At 35.7% G+C, this 9530-nt stretch overlaps 2 long non-coding RNA genes across 2 annotated transcripts; both read right to left on the bottom strand.

The window, feature by feature from the left end:
- Positions 1 to 214: 214 nt before the first annotated feature.
- On the bottom strand, positions 215 to 954 carry LOC145651649 (uncharacterized). The gene is made up of 3 exons (XR_014117441.1): positions 784 to 954; positions 643 to 695; positions 215 to 472 (listed from the first exon to the last, which is right to left on the bottom strand). It is a non-coding gene; the product is annotated as an uncharacterized LOC145651649 (long non-coding RNA).
- Positions 955 to 1333: 379 nt separating this feature from the next.
- On the bottom strand, positions 1334 to 2261 carry LOC145651777 (uncharacterized). The gene is made up of 3 exons (XR_014117743.1): positions 2190 to 2261; positions 1703 to 2059; positions 1334 to 1408 (listed from the first exon to the last, which is right to left on the bottom strand). It is a non-coding gene; the product is annotated as an uncharacterized LOC145651777 (long non-coding RNA).
- Positions 2262 to 9530: the final 7269 nt, after the last annotated feature.

The raw sequence follows: 9530 nt of genomic DNA, 5'->3' as shown, positions 1-9530 counted from the left end.
TATTATACGTTTGATTTTTTATGATACATGACATTTTTCATGAAATGTATTTTTATTTGTGACTTTCCATGTTTTATTTTGGAATTTTAGTTGGTTTTAAATTGCTTGTAAAAGATTTTGTGCAAAACATACCAGTGTATCATCAAGAATAAGCTTATGAAAAATGAATAAAACTTCTTTTTTGACATATTTAATTTTATAACCATGCCAGCATGTGTGGTGTACAATAAACTGGTCCTATGGTCCTACAGCACAGGGGGAAAATTAACTCTGGAGAAACACACTGTATTGGCAAGATAAATAAAAGTAATATTATACACACACTTTGGACTACACTTCCACATAGTATAGTATATTTTATTTTATGTACTGAACTGAACACTAAAATGGCCTGTACTCAAACAGGCCAGAATCTCACATGGGTGTACTGATTTTCTTGATGCCCTGTTTTCTGCATCTTGTCCTCATAGACCTGTAATGCAGCATAACAGAACTCTTTATTACCGGGATCCTTTTCACACAGACAAGGGAAGTTGTGTTGCAGCCCCGTAGGTAACAAAGAAAAAAGTGCAACTCAACTGGGTGAATCTGGTTCAATTAAAACTAATCCAGGTACAGTTTAACAAGCATATAGTAACATACCTGGCCTTGTGGTCTCGCTCCCTCTTTGATGTTGTCTGACTGAAATGTTTTGCCTTGAAATTCATGAAAAAGGGAACACGTCAGATATTCAACCAAGTGATAATATATCACTGATAGTTTTGTTGAACTGAATTAACTCACATTTGCAACTCTTCCTTGTCCAGCTGCTGGAGCAAACAGTGAGATTCCAGACTACAGACACAGCCAGTGCCAGACCCATGCTAATGACCAGCACACCATGGTGGTAGTGAATAGCTACAGCATGTAACAGACATGCATAATGAAGACAGTGTTGTACAAAAGTAGATTAAATTTTAAAGGAAAATCTACAGACAAAAGAATCTACCATAGGTTGTGAGACTAGGGAGGGGAATTGGGATCAGGATGTAAGTGAGCGACCCTCAGAACAGCACATGTACAACGATCAAGTTAACTGTTGTTTAGGGATCTGACTCTAATGCTGAACTTTGATACACTGTGTATAACTCTTAATATTCTGCTAAATATTACACATATATAACAAAGTTTATAAACAACACTCTACACTCTTAGTGTCCTTTACATGGTTAAACTAGATTTTTCTGGATAAGGCAATTCCTTTATAAAATATGTGTGCCCATCATATAGAACATTGAAGGGTATATATTATTGATAAAAGTTTTATTTATAGCAAAATGACAAATATACTTGCTTGAATTGTCTGTTTTGGGGGTATCCAACCCTCTTCTTCTATTATCAGTCTTTGTTTGGTTTAACTCTCGGTGTCCTGGTCAATAAAACAGTGTCAGCTCTTAGTTCATTTTGGTTTCACTCACATGCTGGAACAACAAGTGTACTACTGTAGAATTAGCAGGTTCTTTTATAAAACCTTTATCTTATAGCACTTTGCAGTCCACAGACTTAATTTATACTGTATTTATAGTACAGTATAACGAAATATTTTTCTACATTCTACGTCATAAATTAACTGTGGCTTTGACATTCAGATTACAAGTCTTTTGTGCTTTAGTTATAATCTAGATTTAAATATTAAAAAGTTTAAAAGAAATCATGTAATTACCAGTCACAGCAACAAATGTAACAGAGGAAAAGTGAACCTCCGATTTTTCTGCTACTCCACAGAAGTACGTTCCTTCATCTTCTTCAGTAAGATTTAGAATAGTCAGAGAGTTTGTGGTGTCATTACTCCACTTCAGTATGAATCTGGAGTTGTTGAATGGGGATGAAATCAAGCCCACCTTCTTTATTTTCGCTGTTCCTACTTGCTGAGGCTCCTTCTTCAGTGTTTGCTTGTACCAAATGCAAGCTATGTCATCATCCTTATTGGATGGTGCTTTAAATGTGCAGTTAAGAGTGATACTTATTCGGGCTTCATTCAGGACTGCTTGATTAACAATCTCTGTAGTTTGAACAGGACCTATAAAATTAAACAGATTCAGACCAATAAGGAAAAAAAAACTGAATCCAATGTATATTGCTTATTAATCCAACAACAAACTACAGTAACATATGTAATTATGAACACTAGTAAAGATTTACAATCATACATGTCTTGTAGCTCAAAAATATAAGTATCCAGACAGGTACCATCATTTCAGAGTAACGATCCGGCCTCAGAGGAGACAGTGTGAAAAGAAGCAACTGACAAACTAAGCAAACTTCATGAACTTTCAGATCTTATGACTCAAAATCTCATTGGCTGGCAAAAGTCACATGGTCCTGTTCTGTCCTGTTGTCTCACAACTTTCACTGGCTAACTGCAGTGCCTGATCTCTTTAAAACATGTTGGAGTTTAAAAATCAAAATTGCTGTAATTATTATTATTATTATTATTATTATTATTAATAATATTAATAATAATAATAATAATAATAATAATAATAATAATAATAATAATAATAATGTCATTTTCCCCTTTTTTATACAGCTCAGATTTTAGAGTGCAGATACTTTTGGCCATTGATTTTTAGCCAATTGAAATTTGCTCAAACTTGTGCCCCTCATTTTGTGCTACTGTCAAACCACACCTGAGGGAGCAAGATTAATGTTATAGCAGCGAGACACTCAATATTTTATAGAACAGTTTTGAAAAGGGTATAACAGCAGTCAGAGTAACTTACAAAGGTTTTATTGTTTGTTGTGTCTTATTTAATATTAGAATAAGAGACACAACAGCAATAATTATATTCTGGAATATTGCTGTGGAAGTCTATGTTAGGATTATGAACTGTGAGAGTCTATGGAAGGTCTCTTTTGTTGGTCCTGTCTGCATCTCTGAAATTCCTGAACCTGCTGAATCTGTTGCAGTTGGTCGGCCGGCTAGCAGGAGGGACACGCCCACTCCTGCTTGGGATCACTCCCCTTACCTGCCCCTCTCACAATTGCCGGAGTACTAATTGAACTCACCTGTTCATTAACCATGATCTGCTTATTTAAACCCACCGATCCCAAGAGACGGGGCTGCACTTAGAGGCCCTAAGACGGCAGTCTCGTTTGATAACTGTGCTCACTCATAGAGAACGACTGTTTGAGTTCTGTTTAAGTGTTATCATCGCTAGATACCAATGGATAATAAAGAGCACTTTGCTGCAACCCCACCTCTCGCTTCTTCTGTGCCGCAAACATCACAGAATCACATATGTTTCTGTCCACTGCAGAGTCACACACTCTCCCAGGGAAGGTCACCGCTACACAACACTGTGTATTGCTGAGAGTACATTGATGCAGTGTCTTGTGCAGCTGAACTACATTTACACTGGACATTGTTATTGTAAGCATGGTGACAGTATGCATGTTTAGTAAAGTACTAAACATTACTGCCTTTAAATCTTAAAAGGGTGTTGAGTGCTTTAAGACTGCTCCCCCCAGACACCCAACCAGCATGCAGTGGTAGTCACTCATGCACACTGAATCCAAATAGGAAGTAGAACCATGGGTGAGAAATGGGTTGGATGTTTTGCAGCAGCAGATGACAAATTGTGTTTACTCTCAGTTTGAATACTAAGATTTACCTTGACATTTTCATCAGCAGACCCACATAAGCACCTATGGATACATATTACTCATTACTCATAATATTACTTTTAGATCTAGATGATGTTACATTTACAACAAATTACATTGGCTTCTACAGCTGTCTCATTGGGGAGTTTCACTCAATATTGCTGAGTTCAGAGTGCTGATGAATTGAGAGTGGCAGTTATAATGTAAGATGGGGTCAAAAATATTATTTTATGAGAAGTATGTGTCTAAATGATTACAGTAAAAACAGCTCTAGGAGAACTTTATACCAGGTGAGGGAATAATACTTTGTACATAGTGGTTGCAGCCACATACACTAATACCTACTACTGTGGTTTCTCCTACCATACTCAGATCACTTTGTCTGAAGTATAGTGCCAACCTCAGTTTACTTTCCTCTTTAGGTACTTTCTGTGAGAATGGTGTGAGAAAACAGGTTTAGACTTTGTGGTCACTATGAATATACATATTGGAAAAAAAAGCTTAGACTGATGCACTTCCTTTATGCAAATGCAGTGTGGTGAAACCTTTTTTTACTACAATGTTTACAAAAAATATTACTTTATAAGAAAGGACCTTAATAATTTTAAAGATTATCATCATAACAGATAAAAACAAACAAAAAAAACCATATAAATGCAGGAAAGATAATAAATTAGGTTTAAAGTGGATACATGTGGAAGTAGGGAGACTGACTTGTCAGAGCAGTGTGTTCTCAGATATTAAATAAAACAGTACAGTGTAACAATAACTCAAGTTTCAAAGTCAAATTTATTTATGTAGCACTTTTTACAACAGCCATTGTCACAAAGTAGCTTCACACATGTCAGAGTCCAAGCCCACAGTGACTGAGCCAAAGGCAACATTGACAAGAAAAAACTGCCATGGAGCATGAAGAAGAGCCCATCGTCCTCTGGTTAACACAGGACATCACAACAGCAAGAAAACAAGCAATAATGAACAAAATCAGTAATTAGAATAAGCAGCAGAAGTCTATTGCAGGTTTCTAGAAGTCATAGTCTGAGTTCACTGAATGTAAGTTTGTTGGAAACCCATCTAGAGCAGGAAAGGCCTCGGAAAAGTTACGCAGGCTAGAGGTTCTCTTTGCGTCGGGGGGAGGAGACACAGAAGGGGAGGTAGTCAGGATGTGGGAGGAGCCAAAGCAACTGAGGTTATCCATCAGCAGCCCCTACTTAACTGTGATCTACACTGCAGTGCCACAGACTTAACTCATGTTTACATCAATTTGTACAAACTCTTTGAGGAAAAGGTAAGGCTTCTCAAGGGTTGGAGGTTAATGTAGCCCAAATGAACTCTGGTGACCAAACTGACTATAAGGGGGAAAAAAAGACAGAACAGGATCTTGTGAGTTTTGATGGCCAATGAGATTTTAACTTATGAGGCATAACATAAACTGGGGCTTTTGTTAGTTATGTCCTAGCAAGTATTCCAATTTCTAAAATATAACTTTTCATTATTCAGTGACAGCTTCATCCTGGTTCCTTAGGTTATAATTCCACAACACATGTAAGTTATTTTCTTCAGCCACACCCAGCCCCACTGACACCATTAATGTGTGCTCGGTGCCACCAGTTCCATGTGGGCTTTACACTCTAAACCTCCAGCAAACACAGAGTTACTTTTTAAGATAGTCTGACTGTTCTCATATACTTTTCAGTATTGTTCCATAAAATATCAAGCACCGTTGTGGTACAGCATTATCCAATCAGGTTCCATCAGGTTTGGTTTGAAAGGACAGCAGCACAGAAGGAGGGGCGCATATTTTGAGTTACTCTTCTATTGGATAAAGAAATGCCCAAAAATATCTGCACACAAACAATCTGAGCAGTACAAAAAATGATAACTAAAAATAATTGTTAAAAGAAAAATTATTAGAGCAGTTTTGAAGACTGTAATAGTTTGCCACTTTCTTTGAGTGGTGCTCTGTTACTTTAACTTACATGGATGTTGGGCTCAACATGTTTTAGAGAGCTCAGACACTGCAGGTTGCCAAACATGGTTGTGATACAACAGGACAGAACAGTACCATGTGACATTTACCAGCCAGTGAGATTTTGAGTCATGAGACAGTTATTTCAGTTAGTTTAGTTATTTTGTCAGTTGCTTCTTTTCAAGCTCTCTCCTCTGAGGTCTGAGCTTTACACTGCAATGGTGATACCAGTCTGGATACTTATATTTTTTTCTCTACAAGACATGTATGGTTCCAAATCTCTACCAGTGATTATAATTACATCTGTTATTGTATGTTATGATATTGGATTAATAATCAATATACATTATTTGCTTTGGATAATCTTTTGTCCACATTTTTTTTAATATTGATATAGCTCAGTTTCATTTTATAGGTCCTGTTCAAACTATAAAGTCTGAGAAACGAGCAGTCATGAATGTTCCCGGAAAAAATATCACTGTTAACTGCACATTGGAAGTAAAATCCAGTGACAACCTTTGGTGCATTTGATACAAGCAAAAACTGAACCACGAGACTCATGTATTTGGAAGAGTGCAAACAAATAAGACGGCTTTACTTTCATCTCCATTCACCAACTCCAGATTTACAATGAAGTGGATAAATAGCAAAAATGTTTTGACTATTCAAAATGCTATGATACATAATGAAGAAACTTATTTATGTGAAATAACAGATGCAAAAGTGGTTCACTTTTTCTCTGCTACCTTTGTAAGTGTGACAGTTAATTAAATGTTTTCTTTGAAATTTCTTAACACTGGTTCACAACTAAAGCACTAAACACTTATTGTTTGAATGTCAAAGCCAGAGATGTTTTATGAAGAAGAGAATTAAAATCCTGAATAAATGCAAAGTGGTTTCAGACTATAAACTGCAAAGTGATATTAGATACACATTTTGTACCTGCTAATTCTTTAGTAGAGAACTTGTTCAAGCATGTGAGTCAACCCAAGATGAACTAAGAACTGACTGTAACGTGTGTCAGCCCGAGTGCCGCAGGGCGCGAGGCAGGACGCACAGACTCCAGCGACTGGGACGTACATTTAATGTACATATAGGACACAATGGCACTCACACTTATCACAAACAATGAACATGAAAGGGTTAACATTAAACAAACACGATACACAAGAATACATCGAATATTAGCACGTCACACTCACACATTACGCCGAGAATGACCAACAACCTGCACACTTTAACACTGGTTTATATACATACAGACTAACGAGGTGCAGGTGTAGTTACAAACAAGACAGTCCTCCCACTGCACGTGGCGGGCCGAACCATGTGACTCATGGGAGGCTAGTGTTCCGTGACACTGGCACTGTTTGTGTTTTATTGACCAGGACAAAAACCCAACTTAACAGAGCCTGACGTTGCAGGGCAGTGCAGGTCGGATTCCTCAAAAACAGACCAGTCAAGCAAGTATCTTTGTCTCTTTTCTTGAAATAAAATGATTAACAAAAAATTAAATAATCATCATCTTTCAAGGTTCTATATGATATCAAAAGTCACAAAAATTTAGTACAATAATTTAAATATCACCAAGAACAATAATTGATTGTACAGTATTTATTTTATATTCATCAGCATATCAAGAGAAATATACATCAGTGCATCAAAATTCAGCAATCAAGGCAGTTCCCCAAGGAATTGTCAACTCAAGACTTACATAGTTCATTTATACTTTTCATATGAATATATCTTCATGGCATAGATTTGTGGTTAGCATCTGACATCAATATATGATTCTGTGATTGTTAGGCTGACATTTTAATTTCAGTTTAATTTTACATTAAATTTTATATTTATAAAAATTGTTTTACAGTACATCTTGTAGTGATCTGCCTTGAAGCAGTGCTGGGAGTGTGTGTAGCTGTTATCATTGCTCAAGCCATAATCTTTTGTAAGATGACAAACTCTAAACATGGCAATGGTAAGTGTTCATAAAGGGCAGGGAGCTCAACCTATTATAATTCCTGATTTCATACTATTATTATGTTTAAGAAATACTGAAATTATTGATAAGAATTTTGCAACAACCCTGGCATAGAGGTAATTTTCACGGATCCACTTACATTTCATTCTGTATTCTTTCCCTAACCACAGTGAGACCTCAACAAGGTAGTGTGATGGAGAAAACTACCAATCAGGTACAACTTGTGCAGTTGTGCTTTCGTTCCATTAAATATGTAAATATAATGCTTAGTAACTAGCCAGTCATAGACATGACAACAGTAGATGTTACATTAGCAACTGATTTTAATTAGCATAATACGACATGCCCCCCATAATGAAAAAGTCCAGATTTGAAAGTAAAAATATGCTTTACCTCACAAATATATATATATATATATATATATATATATATATATATATATATATATATATATATATATATATATATATATATATAATGTTTAATTGCTTTGTTTCAGACAAAGCAGGTTATGTAAAGAGAAGAATGACGAGCTACTATAATATTAGTCTAATCATAAACAGTATTAAAATCTGTACATCTTAAAAAGCAATTTAATGCCTTTTATACATTTAAATCTATGACATTTTTTATTAAGAATGTTTCTGGCTCTGCTCAGCTTCCCTTGTTTCATATCTGTGGTGCTGATATAGAAGGCAACTCACTGTCTCTGTGTTTGAGACTATTAGTCATATTCTAAGGATCAGAATTACAGTAATGTTCACTAAACATTGTTGTTCATTCCCACAGTGACATGATGCTGAAGAGCTGCATTTATGCTGCAATTCATTTCAATGAGAGGAAAACCAAAAGAGGGCAGGTGAAGAGAGGACAGCCTGAAGACAGCATGTACTCTGAAGTGAAAAGTTCAGCTCCTACTGACTATCATCTAGATTAGCTCTCTTCCCTTCTATAATCCTAAATGAAGTTTGGATACATTATTTTTTTACTGGCGCATTCAGTGTTGTAAAGATTGTGCTGTGTAACTGTAATCTCTAATTCTTTACTCTCTGTTCATCTGCTTTCTGATCTTTAAGGTATGTTGTATTTCAACTGGTTCATTCCATCTTCAAAAAAAAAGTGCCACATTTGTCTTAAAGAACTACTGTGCTCAAAACTGGGTGTCTGATAAAGAATATCCACAATGTTTTGATCTCTACACATTGTGTTGTGTTTACTTAGTTGTTATAGTTGATTTTCTGATCTTTATATCTTCTCTTCATACTACTGTTACGTTTTGAGGATAAGCAGGATGCAGGGACGAGGCACGATGACAGATTTATTCTTACAAACATGCAACATTTACGATAACCTCAAACGCTATACACAACTCAAACACCAACAACACGCATTAGAACACAGGATACATATATACACTCAAGACCATTACACCTAACACAGAACAGGTGCATGAGATATTAAATATTAAATCTGATATAAACTATTTTTTATTACATTCTATTTAATACTGTATGCTTTCTTTTCTCATCATACTGGTTCATATTACAAAATGTTATTTTATTTGTGGTTGTTTTATTCTGTCCTACTTTAGTTGCTCTACCAATTATCAATAGCCTGTTACTAGCTATGTGCTTTATAGATACTGCAGTTTATAAATCTACAACTACCCAAACAATTTGCTGAGACAAAAAGTGATTCAACGTAAACCGAATAATTAGGGTGTAAAGCTTAAGAGGCTAAAAAATAAAGAATAACACTGTATTGAATATGGACATGTAACCCCTGACCCTTATGTTTATAGTATGAAAATAACATGTCCAAGTTTTAGATTAGATTAAAGGTTGAGGGCCTGTGTATTTGTAAATATTATTTCAACATATTTTGTGTTATTTTCTAAATTACTGAAAATGAATGCACATGCACACACACACACAC

This window comes from Electrophorus electricus, chromosome 16, assembly GCF_041902795.1.
Source record: "Electrophorus electricus isolate QZ-2024a chromosome 16, ASM4190279v1, whole genome shotgun sequence".
NCBI classification, from domain to species: Eukaryota; Metazoa; Chordata; class Actinopteri; order Gymnotiformes; family Gymnotidae; genus Electrophorus; species Electrophorus electricus.
This window is presented reverse-complemented; position numbering and strand designations above follow the sequence as displayed.